The following is a 24,980-nucleotide window of genomic DNA, read 5'->3' on the forward strand; positions in this document are numbered from 1 at the left end:
CATAAACCCAAAACAACTGTCACACTATGAGCATTTCTCCGCTCTAGTTCGCCATTCTGGGATGCCTTTGAAGAGTCCTTCCCTGGTTGTTTATCTGAAGGAGCTCATCCCAGGTGTAAATGACTGAAGGGGCCAGGTTTGCTGCCGACTATCCCGACGTTCTGCAGTGCTTTCTGTCTGGAGAGCATACCTTCACAGCCTCATCTTGGTGACTGCGTGTTGGCCCTCGCTCACCGTAATGACACTGCTCATCTTACGTTTACTCACGGATCACCCATGTTACCTTCCTGGGGAATGTCAGCATCATACTGTGGGTAACGCTGATGAGTCACTCTAGATAAGGGCACCTACCTACCACACAAATATATTAATAAATAAGTGTTGTTGCACCTTAGAGGACTGAAGAAATGAGTCATGGAGCACCGAAGGTCCCCATCCTGACTTATAAAGCCAAACACTCACAGAATGTCTTCCCAGCATTCAAGCGAACACATTAGCAAAATATGCATAAAACAGGCCATCCCCCCAGCTGCAGAACAGCTCACAGAGCATGGGAAGTGTGTGTTCTGTCTGTCATGTTTAATGCATGAGGTTAATCCCTGGACCGGGCCGTAGGGACTGGGTGTTCTGGGAGGGACCTGCTGACGATGGGCTTAAATGAACATAATGGAACATGGCCTTAATTACGGGCACAACCACCTCCCAGGGATGATGTCGGTCTTGGTTGCCGTGTTGGCTTCCGACCTCCATGCATAGATGTGAAGAACTTGAAACCAAGTGAGTTGTGATGCAGGATTTAGGAGGAGAAAAAAAAAAAAACAAAAACAAAAACAAAAAAGCACATTTTCAGCTTCAGTGGCCAAATCAATTGCTCTGAATCTTCATCTGAAATATCTGAAGTGCTCGGTAAACTGCACCCAACCCATTTCAATTACCTGTTTAGCTCTTTGCCGAAGTAAGAATCATCCAGGGGAGGAATCTGTTGAACCTATCACATTGACATGCATTTCTGTGTGTCGCGCTCTAATGGTTGCGGATACTTATAGCCATCTAGCTGCAATACTTTATTTGCTTTATCTGCACTTGGAGCTTTATTTACTGATGTTTTATTTGCTTGAAGTGCAGCCTAATACAGAAAACTCAAAGCTCTCAGTTTCAGGAGCCGACAGTGCTGAATAGCAGTGTATCTGCACCTCGTACAACGTATCGAGGGCCTTTATAAGCCTGGGACCTTTGGGTGAGCTCTAGGTCTCTTGTTGAAATGGAGTCAGCAGTGGTCACATTCATGAAAAGCAGTTACTATTTGCAGCGCAATACTTGCATATGTCCAATGCTTGAACAAGTCCCAGATCTGTAGGCTGTGTGGGAGCCAGGGAATGAGTATCAAGCACGTGGTTATATTGTCACCTCAACCAGGGAGGCGAGGCCATGAATGTAGTCATTCATGTTGGACAAGCACTGAGGCCAGTTGGATTAAAGCAGCCCGTCCCCACAAAGAGCCCAGAAGTACAGCATTAAGAGTCAGTCTGCTTGGCTCCGATATTACCTTTCCTCCCACTTACCATATGGCTCCAGCCCCAGAGCAGCCTTTCACAAGCAAGACTCTGTGCCATGCTCTCAAAGCAAGGTACTACCTCCACTACAGCTCTTCATCTCAGCTTGAAAAGAGAACATATTCTGCTTCCCAAAATACACCTACCTCCATGTACCTTCAACATCTTCAGCAGTCGTCTTGTTGATCAAAGTCGAGTGCTTATGATACTAGACATTGTTGGCATTTTCCCTTTGGTTCTTAATTGTATGCGTATGATAATCTTTAGTGTATAATGGAACGAGTCTTTAATGTCTTTAGCCACGTTTTATGGCTTTTGTAATGTAAATCTTAATAGCAAAAGCAACTGTGTTCTTTTGTAACACCCGCTTGTGCCCAATGATGCAATTAAACTCAGCTGTGATTCGATGGTAAGGAGTGCCTTGGGTCCCATTTTGCTTTACATGAGCTAACAGAGTAAATGCTGTTCATTGATGCTGAAAGCCATCACTAACTCTTCTGATGACCTGAAGCTGGTAGGAGTGGTTTTGTAGCTGGGAGTAGTAGCTGTTGTAGTTTCTCATACTGGATTCGCTGTCAGCCTCGCCATTCACAGTATATTCCCCCTTTCTCTCTAATGGCCCTGAATTTGTCTATAAGGTGCATTTCCAGTCCATGACTGCCGACGCCTATCATCATAATGGTGTGCTAAAACTGGCCTTGGACAATGCCAACGGGGCAGCAGTAATGAGGAGATCTCTGCAAATTACCTTTAGGTTTGATCTCCAGAGCAGTGAACCTGCTACATTCCAGGAGCACTGTGTTTTTTTTTTTTTTTTTATTTCTTCCCCTCCATCAGATACAGATGATCAGCCTTTTGGACAGACAGAGGAGTTTAAAATCACCCTAATCACTCTCTGTGACTCCTATATTGCACCAATTAGACCAAGATCTGCCAAACTCCTCACAGGAGAGCTGGTTGCCACCTGTACCAGATTTTTCCATTTTTTTGGTTGCAATTACTTCCCTCACTTCCACAGGCACCCAGTAGCAAGTTATTTATTCTATCCCTGGCACACACAACCCCCCTCCCACGTATTAACACACACCCCACCTCTGGCATCTCCAGTAATGCAGGGAGCAGAAATAAAAACAGAAGGTGTGAATGGAAAAGATTATGTTCTGGGAGATAGGAGTCACCTTCTTACCCAACTTTGAGGATCTTCGAGGTACAAAGAGTTCTATGGTAGCTGGGACATCCTAGGAGGCCAGAGCGCTGGGACTTGTCATCTTGTCAGGAATGCCTTCAGCTGTTGTTGCATGCTACATTTTAGTGTGTTTCTCATGGCACACCACCTGTTTCAGGTGTCGGGGCAGGTCAGGAGAATTCTCCTACCTATCTGCAGGTGTTAACTCATAGTTCTGTTTAGAAATATGTGTTTATGAACATTGGTAAATGGCAGAGATGGAACTGAGCCAGTGGGGGCACGACCCAACCATCTACTTCATTCATCCACTCAGACCTTCTGTGTTTGCCTGTAAGCCAGAACATTTTCACCACTGTATTCTTTCCTCCTTGGTGGTTTACACAGTTCAGCTCGCAAAGGTTACTTTCCCCCCGATGAATCAGTGGGCAGCATGAGCTTATGATTGGAACGGACAAGAAAACAGACCGGATCAGTGTCAGGTGGTGTTTTTAACCGCTGCCCCTGAAACCACAGCCACCCACCAACTGCAATCATCTCAAGTCATCAGATCTCAGCTGCATGTCGTTTACCCTGGTACATTGAACGCAGTACCCCAGCAATGGTACCACAGACAGCAGATCTGCTCCTTAATCAGGACTGATCAGGGCTGCTAGGCACTTCAGAAGAGGGCCTCTGACAGCACTGTAGGTAGGCTTCTCACAAGCTGAGACAGCACTTCACTCGGTCCCATTTGACTTGACCATCCACACAAAACTCGTGGTCAGCTGGAAGACTGCACAAGCTTTTTGAGGGATTTGCTCAGAACACAATTTCTTCTCATGAAGAAAGCTTCTATCTACATCGAGTGTTAAACATACTTTTTTGGGCTGACTATGACTTAAGTCAGTCGTCCGTGTAGCGTAAGGCAGGAGAGGGAGCAGTTCCACCCAATCAGACGTTCTGCTCGATAGGGCAGTGAAAACAGAAGAATGTCTAGAGTTCTTCAAGTTCGCTAAAGCTGTCGCTGCAATGGATTCTCCAAATATTGACAAAGAAGGGGAAGGCTCGTGCAGATATATTTCGATACTGTGTGAGGGCTCGCCCCGGCACCTCCCGTAGCACCGCACACGGGGGGTCTTGGACCACCAGTCGACTAGGGGACACAAGGTGCCGGCATCATCTTGTGATCTCAGCTTTTTTGAGAGAAATGCCTAGAGATTGAGGCTCAGTATTTAAAGCCTCCCGTTTAATGCACCGAGACTGTAATTTAAAGCCTCTTATGCAGCCTGCTCAAGTGTGATTGGATGATGTGAAATAAAGAACTTAACTGGAAATGCAATTTGTTTCCTGCGCATCTGATCGCTTCACGAATTTCAGCAATTTCGCACAACCCTGTTGCAATGCATTCCCTCCCTCTCTCCGTCTCTGTCGTGAATATTGATTTGCAGTTTGGCGCCATCTCCGCTGACTCTTCGTCGGTACCCCTTGGTTTTTTGGAAAGCTGCGTTCTGAAATCATGCAATAAGCAAGTTCTCGCCATTCCGCTCTGCGATTCGCGTGCCGTTTGCCGCAGCCATGCTGCTGACACCTCAACAGTTCGACAGGGGACTTGAGCTCCACTGGTTATTTTTAGTGACTGTGATTGACAGGTCGAATGTTGTTCTTGCATTGTATCCCTCAAACTGTAACCGCAAGTGGAAAATTTTAAACAATCTTCTTCACCTTCAGTCTGCAAATACTTTAGGAAATGAATATTTCTCTGTACAGATGAGGAGTACAGACAGAACTATTCCTGAATAATGATGACTCTCACAAAGTCAAAGCACACCGCTAATGTGAATATGGATCGCGGAGAGGACTCGGCATTGCATTAATAGCCTCCCAGGTGTCTCCCACAATTCAGCTGCAGAGCAAGAGAACATCAAGCAGGGCTGTGTGTCACAAGTGTCCCGACGTCTCCGGTGGAAAATGTTTGTCTCCGTTTCTCTGTCTGAATTTCTCTCTAAGAGCTTGCGGTTCTGCCGGTACATCTAACGCAAGGAGCAGCCATTTATTTTTTGCATCTTTTTTTGTGAGGAGACAAAGCAGCTCCCAAACAGCAATGGCTGTAGCCCACAAAAAAAAAATGCACCTAGTCGCACTGACATGTAAAGTGACAGCCCCTCGTTTGACGTCACGCACATTCACATGCAAATCCTCACCAAAAGTTGCCCGCAAAGTCACACGCACACAGGAGACACAAAGCAATAGATAGATTCCAACCCCAGATAACCTTCAACAAGTGGCAGAAATTACTAATGATGTAGTCGGAAAGTTTGGGAGGGCCCCTTCTGTTGTGCCCTTGAGCTTGCCAACAAATCCCCTGTAAAATATTAGTATGTCTAATTGGTGACATTGAAAGCTTTGTGTGCTGTAGAACAGAACATCTAATTCATAATATATTTCATTTAATTGCCTTAGACTCAACAAATGGAGCTGTATGTGTTAAACGCATTAACTAAAGATACGATAACCTTTCAACCCACACAATATTTTCACATTTCAGTTTGTCTATATGAATAGAAATATGTATATGTGTGTGCGTGTATATTCATATAATATACATAAACATCACAGTCGCAGAGGATTACTTGGTTAAACTGGAGGCAGACGGGCAGTCCATCGCTCTCTGTAGATTTAAAATAAAGCTTGATATATAGGCATCATCCTCCTGACCTTCAGGCCACAGTGCTGAATGTTTTCATAACAGGAGGCAGCCCATCATCACCAATGGAAAGTTATTGTTGTCATTGATATTCGCGGCCTGCTGCCGGCCTTCCTCCCCGATGCTAGAGGTTACAGGCGACATCTCGGAGCAGAGCATAATCCCGGTGCTGCCCTCACGGAAATGAGACCTCCAAATCGGGATAGCATGAATGGGTAGCCTTCCTGGTCCCTGGATGCGTTGCCAGACCTTTGGGTCACATGTTGGGGAGGGATACTTTTGGTGGCACAGGACAAATGGGGGGGGACAGTGTTGAGAGAGAGCGAGAGAGACTCCCACATCAATCACAGTGGCTGTGGAGGCGGAGGTGAAATAGCTTCCACGCAGCGCACGGCGACCGGCCCCCGCGGCGGGCCTGATCACTCGGCCGGGGATGATTGCCTGGGAAGGAGGGCGGGAGGGCAATTTGCCCAAGCAGCGCCCAAGGGGCCAGCTCTGGTCGCCTGTGTGCAGAGTGGGGCAGATAGGATCAAACAAGCCAACTGTAACAGCTAGGTCTGCAATGGTGTCCCTGTGGTGAAGGGAAAGGCTTGCGCTGAAGACTGCAAACTGAAATGTTTTTCAGTATCATGTTTGATGTTAGAATTTTTAACGTTTTCCTCACCTGTCCATTTGTGTTTGTGCGCATGTGTACATATATAAAGGAGTTTTCATCCATGTGAGTTTGGACAGACTTCAGCAGTATAGTCCTCTTGTGGGACTCTAAATCCCAGAGTCAAGGTTCTGCTGGAAAACCCATGGGTTGAGCACTTGACCACTCTGTCCTTCTGACCGCACTGTGACCGCATCCTTCTCCTTGATGAATGAGGTCTCCACCGGTTAACTCCAGCCCCCTTAGAGTGAGCGTCAGGGGAGGAGCACCACGCAGTTATGCTCTTTCATTGCATTCTCTCAGTATTTTGTCACCATGCTCTGTTTAGTTTCTGGGCTATTTATATAATTATTAATTTTGTTTGTTTATTTATTTGTTGGAAATCCCATTTTTCAGAAGTGTATATGAAAACTGGCCATGCTGAACAAGAATAAATGGCACTGAGAGTTTGCTGCTGGGCAGGTCCCCCATCAGGAACATATTGCTCTCTCCGCTAACTTACGGCACCGTTCGTGAAAAGCGAAGCATTTTTCGAGAGAAGTAGTGCAGTGAACGGCGTGGCAACTCTTCCTTACAGGCCTGTAGGTTCCAGTTTGACAAGTGTGTCTGCTGCATTTGAATTAATTTCAATTGAATTAATCCCCTAATGATTCATTGGTTTACTCAGCAGGTGCCTTTAACCTAAAGCGGCAAAGTTTACGGTTTTGCGTTTCGCCTCTTTATGAAACCAAATATTTCAGCGTTAAAGTATTTGTCGGCAGACCTTGGCTACGAGCGACGTCCGGATTATTAGTCTAAACAGAAGAGTTTTCATTTCTATCCCAGCTTTCAATGCAGCAGAAGCACCAGTCATGTAGAACGTAAACTGTTGAACTACCGGCGTTTCTTAATTTTCCTGCTGATATTACGTAGCTCGTTTTTTTATGCTGCAGTTAAGGTGGATTAATCAGGTTCTAACTCAATTGTCTTATGCAAACTGAAGTGCTGTCTTGGATCGAGGTTGTTTGCACCAGTTGTGCTGTTTGAAGAGCTGTTTAAATGAAACGGCTCGTATCTCCGGAGCGAGAGTCACCTTTACTCGTGGGCATTAGCTGAGCAGACGCTGTAGGTTTAAGCCTACATGGCATTACAGAACTCCTTTAAATAAACATAAAAATTACTTTGCAGTTATTACTCAGTGCTGAAAACAAGCCTTGCGACATGTTATTGTTGCATGTTGAAGTGATTTTCTTACGCTGTCGCTCTCTGTTAACGTTTTGTTTATCTTGGCTAAATCGGAGGAAAAGCAATCACTTTCTCAGTTAATCCCGTGACCCCCATTGCCACGTCTCATCTATCAAACAAAGGCATCTCAGCCTGCTGTGGACGTCCGATTCTGAGGGGAGCAACTTCGAGAAGAACGTGCCAAGCTGGCCACTGGGAGAAAGGGCACCGGAGGCTACCGGTCTGGCCGAAAGAGGGTGTACTTGTGCGTGTATAATGGATGGCTGAAGAGAAGGTCTTCTGTTAGCATGACACAAAATCGTTTTTATTTTTTTTCAGTTGCTGCCTGTGCAATTGCAAAGAGTTGTGGAGAAAATGAACCCTCATGTTGTGTGTTTTTTTTTTTTTTTAAACAAGGTGCAGGCACCGTCGTAATGGCTGAGCCCTTCGCGCGGTCGGGGGGGGGGGGGGTCGTGCATGCCCGCACTTCTGGTCCCATGTGGTTTGCTGCGGTGGCGCAGCACAGGAAAGCGGGCCGCTCCATCGCTGTGCGGTTCAGTCATGAAAGGAAAAAGAAAAGCAAACAAAAAAAAAAAAATAGAAAGGAAGCTCGCGTGGGGAAAACGTAGAGGAGAAACCCGGTGTGAGGACGTTTTTCGGTGGGCTTTCCGTGCGCTTTCCCGAAAAAGAACTCCTCTCTCGCATGAAACTTCAAAAGGCAGTCATAAAACAGAAGACTGAGAACACAGTGAGTAAAAAGTGCCGTATTCAGCAGCTGCTGTCGGCACACAGAGTGATGAAATTTCATTCGGACCTCCGCGTTAACGTATTCCGAATCCTCCCTGCAGGCATAGCAAAACAAGATATTCGGTAATAATTCTGAAGCATCAGTTCTGTCCTGCTGCGTTGGGTACGTGGGAGTTTGACCTCCCGCTGTGCCAGCACTGGTCACCCTGTGCGCACTAACTGCCAGCATGCCCTTCGCTGTAGTTGCTTTAGCAGACGCGCACACACGCTGGCTGAAACTGCTTGTCCCAAGCGGGTCGCGGTGAGCCGGAACCTAACCGGGCAACACGGGGCGCAAGGCCAGAGGGGGAGGCGACACCCAGGATGGGACGCCAGTCTGTCGCAACGCGCCAAAAGCAGGACTCGAATCCCAGACCTGTCAAAGAGCGGGACCTGGCCAAGCCCGCCGTGCCACCGCATCCCTCGCTTTAGCCGACCAAGTCCTAATGTACCGTAACAATTCTCACAAGGTAAGTCACTTTGGCTAATGACATCAGGTAAGTAAATAAGGTCAAAGTAATATTTGTCCTCAGAGAAACTTCCCTTGGAAACCAAACTAAGTCAGGACGTTTTCCTCTTGCTGGAGACAAATCGGAGCCTCACTGCTGTTTCAGCTTTCAGAAAGATATTTAAAGGGTTACTTTTGCTCAAGGATACAACAGCAGTGCCTTTGCAGGGATTTTTGCCCAGGTGATTTTCAGCAGCTTTTATGGTTATGGTTTGGGCTTAAGCTATAACAGTATTTTTCCCTGCTGCACATCTCACCTGAAAATGACTGCACTTTTCCTTTTTAGGAGACTGTACATTGTGGACAGTTGGGGGCTAGAGGCAACCCCATATTGAGGACAGAAACCAAGGATATCTAATTTTCCCCAAACTCGAAGCTTTATTAGGAAAATCACAAGCAGCAAACCAAATGTGGACAAGTCTCAAAAGAAAAACTAAATCAGACACTAAAAACAACAGAAAAGAACCAACCCAAAACATAAAATATTGGCAACTACTGAAATTCTTCCAGCTTTCTGCCTTCTCTGTCCCAGAGCTCTAAGTCTTCAGCCCAGCTACCTTAAATATCCGTCTTCCTTGTCTTGCAATAATGAGCAGCTGGTCTTCATTTTCTGAGCTGGCATAGATGAATAGTGGGGAGTTGTCCTCTGCGTTCATCCCCACCTCATGCCATAGCTCCATCATTCACCAGATTTTACAGCATGCCGAGAAAATTCATGCCCCCACCACAGTTATCTGAAATGTAGAGAAGACTACATTAGCCATCTAAGTCTCAGAGAACGCGAGAACACACTAATAACATGACAAATAAATAATTTGCATTCAGGTTTACATGGTGATGTACAGTGCCTTCATACTCATTTCTGAATTAGACAGCCTAAGTGCCTTTCTTAAATTCATTAATTAGTTTTTTTAGTCAACAGATGGGTTTTTACGATCATTGGGTCATCAGGTCCGGAACTATACAAGGGAGCGTCTACGCTCTCTTCTGACACAGTGTAATTAAGGATGCTCATTTAGCAGCAACAGGAGTTGTGGAAGTCAACGAGAAACTTTCTTGAAAGTGATGGCAACCCAGAAGCAACATTCTTCACGGGGATCTTTGTAGATTGCAGCTTGTGAACAAAATGAGCAAAGGGGTCACTGTGTGGCGTAGTGAAGCGAATCAGATTTCTGTGAAAATGGGACACACGAACGTTTCTCCACGCCGTGCGAGTTTAATGAGTGCAATGTGTCAGCAGAAGAAGGTCCAAAGAGAGCCTTAAGAGACCTGGAAGAATCTCTAGTGTAAATGCAGGGCTCGATTTTGTGTCCTCTCGTGTCCTACCTGCCGTTGCAGATGTGTTAATGCGTCCATTTTTTTTTTTTCCCTCTCCCTTCCTTGTACTCCTCGCCTGAATACGGAGGAGAATTTTAAAACCCTGTATTCAGAGCACGGAATTTATGGCAAAATGGATAGCTGCTTTTGAGATCTGTGAAAACCTCAGCCAAGCTAGGTTTTTTTTTTGTCCTTTCTTGCTGGCAGAGAGGCAGAAATCATGCAAATGTGTTCCAGAGCAACATGCTAGTACCTCCGCGTCCCCCCGCCCCGCTGACGGATGAGAGGAAAGAGGAGATTGGAAGATGAAAAGCTTTTTTGCACCTCTCCCGTGACACCGGTAAATGTCGACATAGGTGTAATAAAGATGCGGAAATGGGTTAGGCAAGGGCTGGTCTGGATGTGGACGGAGTGGTTGTTGGAAAGGGGATGAAAGAAAGTGCTTTCACAGCCGAGGTGTGCAAACTCTGCTTTCAAGAGTCCACAACAATCATCTTCCGCCGAAGAATTTTCAAGATTCCTCGAGCTTGAAACAGCTCTTACCTGTGTTGGACAATAACGTATCACATTCACTCGAAATGGGACTCGTATCCCTGTCTGTTCACAAGTCTGCGTTCTCGCGCTTAAGGTGGAGCAATTTTCTTCGGTTGTTGGGCTCCTCCAGCAGGGAGCCGTTTCCTGTTTTTGTCAGAAGGGGAGAAAATAACCGGTCTGGAGGTCAAACAAGGTCGAAATTGGCGATGGGGATTCTTTCGCCTCCTGTTGTGTCTCGGTGCCAAACGCTCCGCCTCCCCAGCACGCGGTATCGCGTGGCCATCGTACAGACGTTGGCTTGATTGTGCCCTTTCAGCACGGTCCCAGCGCTTGCCCGAGAGACAGCCAGAGCCTAGCCCCTGATTACCTGCAGGATTTACAGCCCTGGCACGGGCCCGCCTGCAATTTAAGCTCCATTGATATTGAGCGGCTGGCGGCGCCACACAGCCCCACCCATCGTCCCCTTCCCCCGATACGAGTGATGGGGCACGTCAGCCGCATCCTGCGGGATGCCATTTGCTGCAATTCCTTTGGCTTCCATTCAGCACCCCCCGCCTTGTTTCAGTGGCCCCTGGCTTTAAGCAAAGGAGCACAAGTAAGATATTGTCCCATTAAGATAATGTCCAGTAACATATTACCCCATTAGGTATTATGTCCGGCCAGTTTATCCCCAGCCATCTGCACAAGGCACGTATAAGCCAGCAAGTGAAGCACCCCCCATGAGTAATGTGCAAGGGGGCTATTGTTGCATTGGATGAATGGGTTACAGCTCTGTACACAGTGCACATCTCCCCAGACAAGGACACATGCTTAGCAGTCGAAGGCCGATAAATATCAACTGTTGATGCTGAAAGAGTAATTAGTCTAATTATAAGAGCGGCTAATTACCAGTGCCTCTGTTTTTTCCCCTCAGCTTCCCCATGCCCTTGTTTGATATTATTGTATGATGGTTCCGTGTGGTGTAGTAGAATGCTGGCGCTCACACTTTGCTGTTGCGGGCATTATAACATACAGCATTACATTTCACCTATTGCAGGGGATAAAGGAAAAAAAAAGTGCTCCGTCTCTCCATCCATTCATTCTGCATGATTCTGCAGGGAAGGACAGTGTCAGGAGTCTCTCACTGTGTGAATTTCGGCAACCACTGGGCCCCTAATTAAGTAATTAGTAACTAATCATAGGCAAATCGAACATATCGGTGGGCATAATAGCACGACAAGGATAAGGAGGGAGGCAGAATTTTCAGCTCCACAAATAAGTGGTTAAGGCGTGTCTCGTGTATGCATTGTGTGCTCATTTGATTTTTTTTTCTTTAAAACCTTTATATGCAATTTTACCCTGATGATCATATTTTCATCCATGTATTAAACAAGCATTCCCCCTTTAACATACAGCTGCTCCTCGACTTACGATGGCGAGCTGGCGATAGACGTTCAGCTGAAACTGTACTTTGAATTTTGAATTTGGATTTTTTCCCCAGGCAAGCGATATGAGGTGCAATACTCTCTCGTGATGCTTGGCAGCAGCAGCAATCTGCATCTCCCAGTCTGCCACGCGGTCACTATACAGATACTGTACCCCCCTATTGTGCCTCCATAACGTTGCAGAAACGCCCATCTGTGTCTGCTACTGGTGGGAAGAAGAAGAGCAGGGCAATTACAACTGAGGAGGAACTCAAGACGACTGCCCAGCATGAGGGCGGCAAGCCCGTAATGGCCATCGCACGTATGCCTGGCTATGATGTTTGGTCAGTTAGCTGTATTAAATGTGTTTTCAACTCACGATATTTTTGACTTACGATGGGTTTCGCGGAACGTAACCCCATCGTAAGTCGGGGACCGCCTGTATTTATTTTTTGTGAGTTCTGTAATTCAGCGACATGTTTCCGTGACGCTCACGGACCATCCTTCCAGCTTGTTTCTCCCTCTTGTTGACCTTCCACCCTCCATCCTTAAAAGCTATAGCGAGGCATAGTGACATAGCGAGACTAAGCACCAAAACAGAGCTGATTGATGATGGCTGCTTGAGCCCCTGACAGTTCTTCTAATCTAATATGGTGTCTGGATCAATGCACCTCGGCATTCTGTTGTAATTCTGAACAAGTTTCCGTGGATACGACTTCTGGCGTGGTGGGAGAGGTCGGGGAGGTGGGGGGTAATGTTGCCGTTGCTGTCATTCCCCCGGCCACTCGTGGTCGATAATGTCACTCTAAAGATTTGCAGCGTCGCTGCTTGTGCTGTGCTTTTAGATATGGCCTTCCAGGGTCAGAGATCACTTTTCATGTGTGAAGCGTGCAAGCAGGTAACTTGACTAGCTACCTGTCTGTCCTGGATCATAGCTTGCAGTGTTGGTAGACAAGTACAATGGAGAGGTTGCTCTGCACCTGTATGGTGTGCAAACCTCCCACTCAGGCATGTGCTTCACTCAGAATGAGTGGCTTTCCATTGCAGCCAAGTGGTTCTCAGCCAATTTGTCTCCTGGGCACCTTCACTCACAATGTTTGCACAAACAGAGATCATGTGCTGGCTACTCAGACTTTTTAATAGTAAATGTGATTCTGGTGAAGGCAGCACAGCGCAGCGACTAGGAATCATCTTTCTATAGGCACCAGTACATGGAGCCTATATAAAGCAACTGAACGCTTGAACAACTGACAAACTGCCAAGGACAGCTGCTTTCGCAGAAGCGGATATGGCTTTTAGCCGTGGTAGTGACAGCCAAAAAAGACGGGAAAAGTCTAGGAACCATTATATGTAAATGTCGAAATGAACAGCTTAGCCCAGTATGGCATTTCCATTCCTTCCATCTGGTGATGTTCCCTGAGAGAATCTTCATGTCAGCACCAAGAGCTCCACCTGCTCTGGGGGGACCTCTTCAGCAACAGGACAAAACATCTCCTGGGAGAAGATCTTAACATTTAGTCTGATGCTGTAAGGACTGCTGTTTCCCACCATCTAAATGTTAATGCAATGCAACAGCGGTGTTTACCCATGGCTGCGTCGCCGTCCCCGTGTGATTAAATCAGAAGCTCAGCTTGCACTCAATTAAAATGTAAAGGATTTTAATCAGACACCGTTGGTTAAGGCCTGTCTTTCGCAGGCCGTTCCCCATACCCCGACATGCACTGATACGGTGGCACGGAGGAGCCTGAGACTCTTAAATCTCTAATGGTGATTTACCATTAGAGGAAGTTATGGGATGGCTCTGGTATAACCCCACTTCATCTCCTGGCATTTGACTGGGAGCCAGGATCAATAAAACATCTGATGCTGTTAGATTTTACTGGTTTCTGCGATTTCGACTCTCTGTATTTAAGGTCCTTCTTCCAGTTTCCCCTTTGTTCTTTTTTAGGGGTTGAAGGTAAGTTTCTCATTTGGTACACCTTTTTTATTTATTTTTTTTTTTTAAAGCCTGATTCCAATCTCGTCAATGTCTGGTTTTAAATTAATCTTGACTGCATGTGGTAATTGAAGGCAAGAGGAATGTGCTTCCGCCAAGAGGTTAACTGTCCTATTTTGTGCCTACTGGAGCTCTACTTTAACCCTTTGTCTCCCCCATGCCCTGTGCCATTCTGTCAGTGCAGTAGGATTGCTTGGGAAGGGGTACATATGGTGAGCACGGTGGTCCGGCACAATGATCTTGCAGCAGATGGACAGATGATTTCCAGCCACCTTTTGTTCTCACCCATGGCCCACTGCCCACTGGCCTCCACGGTAATAAAACATGCTCGCTCTGCTTTATAAAGAAAGGTAGGCCATGCTTTGAGTGTCCTGCTGTGGGGCTGCTCAGGACTAGGAGAGGTGCTCACGCAACATCTCATAGTCTCCCTGGAGCCGGGTCTCTGTCTTATTATAATCCATCGCCTCTGTCTCCTTTTCCTGAAAGCCCTTGACAAATGATACTCACACACATAAACAGCAGAGAGACGCAACGCACTCTGATTATTCCAGACTAGTGCAGCTCCTGGAATGGCGGCTAAAGAGCTGCTCTTCGGTTCCGCTTCAGAGCTGACGTCAAACCTTAAAGCCGTTTCATCGGAAATTTTCATTAGTACACGTGGTTTAAATAGTGTAAAAACTATAAGACACGTAAATCGCTTTTGATGAGTCACTTTTGATACCATGGTATGGTTCTTCTGTAGCAGGTTACAGTCTAATCCAATATTCTACCTCGCAGAATGCTGAAACGTATCAAGATTAGGTTCTCTGTGAAACTGTGTACCGTTTAAGTGTATGTAAATGTTTGTGTTTGTTTAATAATTGTGCTGATTAGAGATTGTTGAATAATGGATGAACACTTTTACAGCTATTTGTGTGATGTCCACTGGTTCGTATGGTGGATTGTGAGAAATTAACTGTACTCTAGAATCACGTGTCTGCATCAAAATCTCTCCTTCTGTTGATGTAATTCCCTCATTGTATTTTTCTCTGAGATGTACATCGCTTTGGAGAATTGCGTCTGCTAAATTAATAACAGTAAATGTAAACTAACCAATAATTTTCTTGTCAGAAATGGCCTATTAGGGTGATCTAATACAAAGAAAGTCCATGTTGAAATTTCTGCAGATCTTCATACTAATTTTTAATGAGAATAACATATTGCGCAAAATACAAAACAAATGTGTAGATGATACCTGTCATTACACGGTTTTTGCAAGACATAGATGCTCAGTACTTTTTTTTTTTTTTTTTTTTTTTTTTTTATTATATAAAGCAGTCTTTCAGTGAGCAACTTCCAGTTTACCTTGAACTCTCTCTGGGTAAACGGAGCTTAAGATGAGAGAATAATTTTGTCATGTTTTAGCGAAAGAAAACTCAGATGTGATAGTTATATGCAACATAGCTGCTTAAAGCCTTTTGGGAAGCACAATTTGGTGCATTCAAAGTAGATGGAAGATCATTACGCACCAAAAAGCAACATTAAATCCATCAATGCAGTCATCATCGGTAATTACTTTTGCTATGCAGGGATGTGGTGGTCCAGAGCCTATTCCAGAAGTAGAGGGTATGAGGCAGTGAACAGTGTGAACAAGACACCAGTACATCATAGGGGCAATCACTCACACACACTGAGGGCAATTTAGAGTCACCAAGTCTCTGAAAACATGTCCTTGGGCTCTGGGGGGGAAACCAGAGCACCCAGAGGAAATATACGCAGACACAGGAAGAAGTAAACTCTGCACAGAGTGAGACCGATTCAAACCTTGTCCAAGCGACACAGCCCAGGGGATGCAAGGCACCAGCACTGATATCATATTAATAATACAAATTCAGTGATTAAATGGGGAACAATTACTGGAATCATTGTAGCTGGCATTGTTTTTGCAGTGCCTATGTAAAATATTTTTATGACAAAAATGTTTAATGTTGAAGACTTGGTGCTATTCAAAGGGATATCTTTTTTTTTTTTTTTTTTTTTTTAAACGTAGCAAATTATTTTATAACATTGATGAAATCAACTGTTAGGATGACCATCAAAGTTTGTCACAGCAGCGTAGAAGAACATGTTAATTTTGCAGATACTTTCTTGCTGTTGCGATAATAGTAAAACAAGAGGACATTTTATCGTAGGAAAATTTACATCTGATCCTAAAATAATAAGGCTGGAATTCCATTTTGACACATTGATCCCGATGAAATATTTTTTTCATCTAACAATAGAAAGCCAACGAGGAAACAATCTTCAAAAAATACTGTATTTGGCAAACTTTTTTAAGTTAGATATGTGTTTAACTGCAACATTTTATGCCAAAAAGTTGTGAACAAAACTGAATCTAGTTGAGTTGCTTAGCAACAAGTAGTACCTGCTTTCTGCTGTTGATACAAGAAAAATGTGTCTTGCTGTTTCTTTAATCAATTTTATTATACCAGTTAAATATCTTCGCAATAAATCAAATTCACACTTTATTGAGACGGACAAATGAATTTGTAATCGAGGCGGGTTTCATGTTTAATCAGTGATATTTTTAATATCCAGATATTCGTGTTTGAAAAGTGTATATGAAGAGAACTTGTGCATAATAAAGTATTGAACTAAAACTGCTGCAAGGGTTCGTAGAAGAACAACTGTCCGTCTGTATATTTTCAGAAATCACTTATGCACTTCAGGGTGTTGCAGTCGGGAGCCAATCCCAGAGAACACAGCGTGTAAAATAGGGTACACTCTGGGAAGGACAACAGGACAGGTCTTACTCTCTCAGACACTTAGTAAAGAAAATGGGCAATTTAGATTGACCAAATCACCTGGAGTGATAGTCGTTGGAATGTGCGAGACAACTGGAGCATGCTGAGGAAGCCCATGCAAACACAGAGAGAACATTCACGCAGACTGAGCCTGATTTTCACCCAGAGCTCAGCAGCTGCGAGGCACCCGGTACACGACCGTGCAACCGATGCAGTGATTGACTATAAATATTAAGGATTTTCCTACAGCGATGGCGCTTTGGTCCTACTGCTTGTCAGACGTTGAAAGGAGATGTACTGCGATGCTGCAAAGGAACACCCAAACTGTTTTCATCCTGACACATAAGTCAGCGTGAAGGTCATCAATCACCAAAATACCTTCTACCAGTCCTCACTGAAGGTGTGTAAAATCACGTATTCTGTCGCCCAGTGCTGGACAAGTGCCATTTCCACAAAGCGTGACATTTGCCTGATGGTGGATCAGATGTTTGAGTGCCAGCGCTGCGCTGGTAATGAAATCAGCCAAGACAGAGCCCATCCATGACAGAGCTCGGAATGGACTCCTACAAGAATTGAAGGCTGAAATTGAAAAGTCAGTTCGATTGCTCCCAACAGCATGAGGCGGTGCTGTTAGCGGTCAGGGCTCGTCTGTGGCAATGTTGCAAATTGCAATATTGCTGAACGAGCAAAAAAAAAAAAAAAAATACAGATGCAATTCAACTGAACGTCAGGGCGGGAGAAGGGGAGCACGTAATGTCTTTGCTGCAATAACGGAATCAAGCGGAGCATTACAAAGAGTTTTTTTTTTCGTAATTGCCTTGGTTCAGGAGGGGTGGGATGCCTTAACCTCGCTCCCTATGAACTTCTCGCTGCTCTCTGACAGGAGGTTCTCCACCTGAGATGAGAACAGTGTTCCGGAGCCAAGGGGCCATCTTGCTCACGGCAGGAGGTTGTTTTCTGGTTGGGATAAAGAGCTATAAATTAGGTGGAAAGATGGCTGCAGTGAGGGCGATGCTCTGTGGGAACTTGTGTGGTGATCATTACCACTTTTCATCAGGCTGTTTCACTAACATCACACCTTATTAGGAAAGACATTCATTATGTGAATGAATAATGAGCAGATAGGGTTCTCTTTTTCATTATTCATTCTGTGAACAGCAGCAGGTCTCAGCAACATAGAGGCAGGAACAGAGCACAGAAACTGCAGATGTATCCACATTACAGTAAACAAAGGCAGAAGGTCAAGAGGTTCACAGGTATTTCAGGGTTTTTTTTTTTTTTTTTCCTTTTTTTCCTTTTTTTTCCCAATTTTTTTAAAGGTTCTTCCCAGGTGTGGTCACGGAGCACTCCCATAAATTCCCATAAGGTGTCCGGACGTTCCAGAACTGGTTTGAGCGGTTTTACACTTTGGTCATCCGCATATTTACTGGGGCACCTTCAGGTGTGGACCATCCTAAAATACATTTCCTTTCCAAGAAGGTAAGAGTAACCAGCCTGCACTGCATAACTTCATCAAAAAAGAATTGGATTGACTTTTAATAAGATAATAGAGGGTAACAAGTTAAACCTTGTAAACAGCGCTGCAGAAGCTGGTCTTAAATACGGAGGTGGACAAAAATATGGTGGTTTGACACCTTGCTTTTGTTTTCCGCTGAAGGTCGGGGATCGACTTTCCCGAGGAAAAGGGCATAACCGAGGTGCCAATGAAGCTGTTAACATCTCACCTTACAAAGTTTCTTTGTTCGTTGGTGCCCGAGCCTTATGACCACGTCATGGTTTGAGGGAAGAGAAAGTTGACAGAGCTGCTGTTTGGTCCTATTACAACACACATTGTGGGTTTGCGAGACGCGTCCCGCTGCTCGGCTGGCTGCGGGTTGGGGCATGCTTTGCAGGACAGCTGTCGGAGGTGTCACCGAGGCTGCCAGAGAAGCAGATGTGATTTTACGCGTGCCGAAAGGGCTCTGGAGCACCTGGGATGGAGGCCACCGCAGACCTTATTATTCCACAAGACTCCCTTTCTAATATAACACATAATCTCAGCTCCGCCGACTGTCGTTTACAGGCTGATTAAATCAGCGTTGCGGCAAATAAAAATAATCGGATGAATTTATATTGACCATTCCTAACTTACATGTCTTTTAGCCAGATTTTTTTTGTGCAAGTATTTGCTGTCGCGTGTTGGTGCGAGAGCAAGACGAGAGTTTTAGTGCGAGAAGGACACCGGGAAAGGCCCGATGGGGACGCAGGTAGCCGAGAAGAATGGGAGGGGCAATGCAGCAAAGCTCTGGTTTTGTGATATCTATATTTATTGTTGTTAAATTGAGTTTCGGTGTTTGGCTCAGTTGATGCAAATCATATGAGCTAAATCTGCCTCTCGGTTTGGGACCCTAGCGGTTGATATGCGGGGTTCGCTCGTACCTGGAGAATCATGGACACCTCCATCCGTGAGTGGGTGCCAAGCAATTACAAGCATCATCAATCTCCAACTCAAAGAATAGAAACTATTTTGGATTTTTTCCAAACTGTTTATTTGCGAAATTCATCAAGCATTATGTTCTAAACAGACGGAATCAACAGATTAAGCCGTGTCTTTCAGTTGTCGGTGGCTAAAATCCAAGGCGGTTTTTTTGTTCGCTCCTGTTTTTCGAGAAGTGCTTTGGTGTTGCTTTTTAGATAGAACTTCCAGCACGTCCAACACCCGATCGGCAAACAAAGTATCAGGATTGTTGTCCTTATGTTGTCCTGCTCATACCACTAACAGGTTTGGAGCCTCAGCCTGCTATGGGGCATGGGCAGCTCAATGGCGCACCAGGACATGCTCGCTAGCCCGGCCGCGTTTAAGGGCCTAAACGCTGCGATCTTAGAAGATATGCAATCGCTGGCTGTTAAGCACAAAGGCCAGCTTTTAATCATAGACTGTTTGTGAAGTTGATTTGATTCTCATCGTTCACGTTCTTGGGGTGGGCTGCCAAGAACCTCTCAGGCTGATTTAGTACATGTGGTCATACAAAAGAGTTACCTGTCTTTAGCCTCAGTGATGTCACTGTCGCATGCGAACGAAGCTACTCGTGCTTTAATGGATCCTGTAACATATGGTGCTGTGCTTCCAGGAGCGGAGTGGGCCGTTAATCTCTGCCCATTGCTGCGCGGGGTCATTTTCCATATCATTTGATGCATAGTCATATAATTAGGTGGCTGAATGAGTATAGCATGTACTCCTGGGAGGGTGGCCGTGGGGAGTGATGGTTTACTTTTCAGTATAGGAGAGCTGTGCAACCAATACAATGATGTGCGATGGAAGTCCTGGACTTTTTTTTTTTTTGTGTGTGTCTGAACAGATTTACTTTGGATCTCAGGAGCTTCCCGTCTGATTTGCATTATCACATGGCTGAGTGGAGGAGGGTAAGAAATACTTTTGCTGCTCTTTTCAGGTGATTTTGTGTCAAGAGAGCCCAAGAATTGTGGAATGCCAGCCGATCAGAGCAGAGCAGGGTTTGAGACATCCAGCAGGTGAGAGAAACGCATCGTTGGGGAAGCCAGGCTCGAATTTCGTTTTAGGAGAAAGGACTGTGAAAAAGGTTGTGGGTTCCTGTCTCGAAAACGACAGTAGTTTTGCCACTCGTTCACACTGATGGGAGTTCTTTTCTTATTCCTACTCACCTCCCTTTAATGCGTCTACAAGGAACGGTTTGAAATTTCTTAGTTAATCACCGCAAGCCAAAAATACCTCTTCTGTTTGACTGTTGCTAAATTTACATTTATTCTCTTTGCAGACCTTTCTTCTCCAAAACCATACAGCAGTGCCTTAAATTAATAGATGAAGAGACTGAGATTTACATTTAGCTGACACTTTTCTCCAAAGTGACTTACAATTATTTACCCATTTATACAGCTGGATAATTTTACTGGAGCAATTCAGGGTAAGTACCTTACTCAAGGGTACTACAGCTAGAGGGGAGGCTCGAACCTGCGACCTTTGGGTCAAAAGGCAGTTGCTCTAACCACTATGCTACAAGCTGTCCTGGATATTCTTGAGTACAGTGACTTTGTCACATACCACTGTGAAAACTGGCATACATTACATGAGTGGCTGCATGTACAGTAGTTGTTTAAACAGGTAACATAATACAGATTTATGAAACACATGAAAAAGATGTGTTTTGAGACCCTTCATCAATGTCGACAGAGATTCAGTAGTTCTGAGTGAGAGGGGGAGTTCATTCCACCACATCAAAGCCAGAACCTTAAACATTTGTGCTTTTGATTTTGGACCTCTTGCGAGAGGTATCAGAGAAGGTCCATTGATGGTTATTGTAAGCTGTTATCAGAGTTTTCAACTTTATACAGGCAGCTACAGGAAGCAGGCGGAGAAAGACGAAGAGAGGGGATACCTTGGAAATGAATCCGCTGTCTTACTTATAATGTAACATATTTTAGAAGTTTAGAAGAAATCTGGGGTTGCCAACTTTAACTTAGTGTATATCTTAGGATGGCATGGTGACTAGCATGGGAAGCATCTGTAGGTGTTGGTGTGTATAAATGACATTTTATATATGGCAATATTAAGGTTATGCTCTATAGTGGAATGTTCTGGAATGTTCATGTTTTCTCTCTGCGTGACAACATGACACGATATGCAAGCTGTGCTTTTGAAATATACGATCGTCCCCTGGCGCGCATGATATATAGACTTTTTAGAGATCAAGCTGTTCTCTAAATTTCAGTGAACTGAAAATCAGTGACACATGATCTTGGATAATTTGTCATTTTTATTCATGTCTCACTGTTGTTGCAATGCAAATGTTTGGTTAGGAAATGCTCAATGTTTTCTCCTCTGTTATACCTTGATATATTTGTTTAATGAGACTTCGTTGTCTGTTCCCAGGACATTTAATACATTGGCGAATTAGCATTTTTGTGTTTGGAGAAGGCTCATTGGCTGCCTGTGCCACGTTGGGTATGGAATTCGCAACTTAGTGGCTGTCGGGCCAAGTAAAAAAACTATTCTAAGGTTTCAGCAGAGTTTACAGTTTGGCACCTGCTGTTTTCTTCAAAGACATGAGACCCAGGTTGATTATTTTTGGTGGATGTACTTATCTTTCCATCCCCAGGGCTTTTCAGTCTGCGAATGCTCATTACCACCAACTATATACTGTTGTAGGATTTCATATAGAAATTAGGATTCATTTCAGGCTCCAATGAGATTTAATTTTGATGTTTATTAAACTTTATTGGGGACTGTGAATTCTGCAGTGTAGAGTAAACACAATGTTGTCCCTGAGCTATACTTTGGCAAAGCAGAACATTCATGAACTATTTAAGGACTAAAAATAGGAAACCAGGTTGTGCAGAAGAAGAACAGAACTGGAATGAAAAATGAACCCCTTTTTAAAACACTTGCTTTCCTTTTGCAATTATTACTCTCCTTTTGGGACAATCAGACCAATCATTACATGGCTTAATAGATTAAATTCATGAGGATGCCATCCGAGAGTGTAGTTGTGTCCGTCTCTTTGTCGTGGTCTGCGGGTGTTTAATTGACACCACGGCAACCAGCCCAGCGGCAGCGTGTGTGTGGTGCTCTCCGGTGAGTCCGCCGCAGACACACCATAATAGTCCTGGAGGCCTCAAATTAGCTGCTGTGTTTTTTCACGCCGGCGAATCCACATTTCTATAACAGACCCCTAAATGGACCCTGCGACGCAGATCAAGATTAGAATTCAATTAAATTTTTTTGCCTTGAAATCCAGTGTGAGATCTTTGTTTGGCACCATTAGAATGCTACCACTAAACAGGGAGCAATTATTTTTTCAGATAAAGAGTACATTACCAGTGGCTCATGGCAGACCCCCATTTGTCCGTGGAATAATGATCCGCAAAAAGCAGCGAAACCGCCCCCGAGGCGTCAGGCTTGTGGCAGAGCTCATCAGGTTTTTTCCACAAAGTACAGACGAATCGGGTGCTTTTTACAGCCACGCAGTCTTGTTTGCTTCGGAGACCATGTTTTTGCATATGGCATTAAATAAAATTATTGCTTTCCTGTGTCACTGGCTGCAAAGTACATAGGTTGAAAAAACATGCTAATCTTGAGGCGCTCAGAAATAGGGCTCTTTTTACCTTTAGCACCACACCATGAAACATTTACACTGATGGGTGGGATGTACATGTAACGCGAGAGGCGGTTCTTGTTCTGCAAGCCTACACAAATACAGCAGGTAGACGTTCACAACAGCGCCCAGCACGAGCATACAGAACAGGTCTCGGCACTAATCCGCTAATGAAATCTTGAAGGTGTCAAACCCGTCGAGATGGGTGTGAAGACTCCACAAGACTGACTACAGGCCTGCTGGTCTGCCCTGTTTTGAGTTATTCATACAGACTGCATGTACAGCCTTTCTTTCCCATTGGCTTTTTGAAGCAACTCCACTAAAAGGATTGTTAAATTTACATAGTCCCGACTATGTACGTTTCACATTAACGTACACTGGGAAGCATTTGGGAACTTTTACTGTGTAAATAGAACTGCTTGTAGGCTATGTGTCACGTCCACACCCACAACTCAACCGACAACACCTGACTCTGCTCCAGCACCTGATTAACCGCTCACCCTTTAAAAGATGCTCCTCAACTCCCATACCTTTGCGGAATCTCGTCAGGGACAACCGCCCTTCCTTGTGACTCCTCGCGCAAACGCATCTCCGGTTCTCAGTTCACGTTCTCCGGTTTCGACCCCTGGCCTTGTTTCTCGACCACGTCCACGGATCTTCGTTTCAACTCCGATCTCCGTTAGACCGACTCTTCGCTTCGTCTCCTGACCTCGCCCATGAATTCCCGCTCTGACCCCGACCGCCGATCGATCGACCCTCCGCCTGTCCCCGATACCGGGAACTTGTCTGATCCTCTGACTCCAGACGAACGACTCCGCACTTGGGTCTTTCCGTCCCGGTTCTCTTGGCCTGCCGTGACACTATGGATGCATTGTGTCCTTGTATTGATGTGGAATTTATAAGTTTGAATTCCAAGTCTTTCACCGCTGCTTTGACTTTAAACTAGTTTTTGGACCTGCTTATATATCCCAGGCCTTAAATTTAAGCTAAGTGATTCCTTAAAGGCCACTTGGTAATTAAATTAGTAATGTCATTAAAAGTGAAGGTTAGATAATAATCAATAATTTAAATATTTGATTTAATGATGCAATAAAACTTTCAGCACCGTTAAGGACGCTTCTAGTGTTTCGCCTTTAATGCTGATTAACTCGGTTGCCGAAGTCGAGAGTTTAGGTTATCACTGTTCGTCTCTGCCTTTCGACATATTCAGCCATAACATTTTAGTTTTTGGAGGGATTGGTAGCCAAATCACTGCTGCTCCAGTCCTTGGGGATCTAATGTGTGGACATGTTTTCACTCTCCTCGAACACCTTAAGCATTTTGCGTAATTACGGCAATAATGAACTTGTTTGTATTGCCCTCCAGGAGCAGCGATGCGGACCCCCAGCGTCGAGGACTGAGGTGTATACGCCAGACCTCCATTGGCAAGGGTTTCTGTCAGAATAAAGAAGAGCTCTTTGTGGGGTGCCTGATTTCATCGAGCAGTCGTTGACATGTTGTTTTACACTAGGAACACGTGTCAATGTGTACAGTTCTTGAAGGGAAATGTCGGAATAGGGCGTGAGTGGGGTGGACAGTGTGTGGACTTCGACTGCATTCTTGCAGAGGCGCTATAACACACGGCACCGTGGACACCCATAGTGAGAGCGCTGCCCTAGCGGAACATTTGGAGTGCTGTTAGGCTCATAAATTACGTTGTGTGTAATACACCAGTGTCGGTTTCGCTGTGATGGATCGGATATTCACATAAGGAAGTAACGGAGCAGGTCGATTTGAAAACTGCAAAAGCAAAAGGTTTTTACGAGTCTCGCGCGTCGGGAACGATCTGACTACATCTCTAGCTGCGATTTGCATTTCCTGTCCTCTCTCATTTTATCATTTGCACCTACTAATTTTTTAAGCGTGTCATTTCTTCGAGATGCATTGAGACGGTTCAAGCAAACTAGAGTTTATTTTTGGGTAACTGAGCAGTGCCCATGTTACATCTGGAGCTTTGCCACGGAATGCTTTTTGTTATACGGAGAACATTTCAGTGATTTAGTGATTTAGTGCTTTTAGTGATTTCTGTTAGTCTAAAGGGTAAATGAATTGCACAGAAAAGAAGTGAATATTTTCACACTGTCTCCATAATGCCTCTCTGTGACAGGTGTGGGAATTGTTTGGAATTCGGACTACCCTAACACAAAATGCAGCATCTTTAATCTATGTCAGCCCTGCCTCGGGGTATTATAGTTCAATTAGCATGCTGCTTGCCGGTCCTGCCGAAACA

The 24,980-nt window shown here is 44.8% G+C and overlaps 1 protein-coding gene across 5 annotated transcripts in view; it reads left to right on the forward strand.

Annotated features, from left to right (window-relative positions):
• The window catches only part of LOC108936283 (glutamate receptor ionotropic, kainate 4-like), a 205,382-nt gene that overhangs the window by 59,325 nt on the left and 121,077 nt on the right, over nucleotides 1-24,980 (forward strand). The window contains exon 1 of one of the 5 annotated variants that reach the window (XM_029251578.1): nucleotides 20,051-20,114. The exons of the other annotated variants lie outside the window; for them this stretch is intronic. The gene's annotated coding sequence lies outside the window, so the exon portion shown is untranslated. Of the gene's footprint in view, nucleotides 1-20,050; nucleotides 20,115-24,980 lie in introns of those variants that run through there. 5 annotated transcript variants of the gene reach the window in all.

The sequence above is a fragment of the Scleropages formosus genome, chromosome 4 (assembly GCF_900964775.1).
Source record: "Scleropages formosus chromosome 4, fSclFor1.1, whole genome shotgun sequence".
NCBI lineage: Eukaryota > Metazoa > Chordata > Actinopteri > Osteoglossiformes > Osteoglossidae > Scleropages > Scleropages formosus.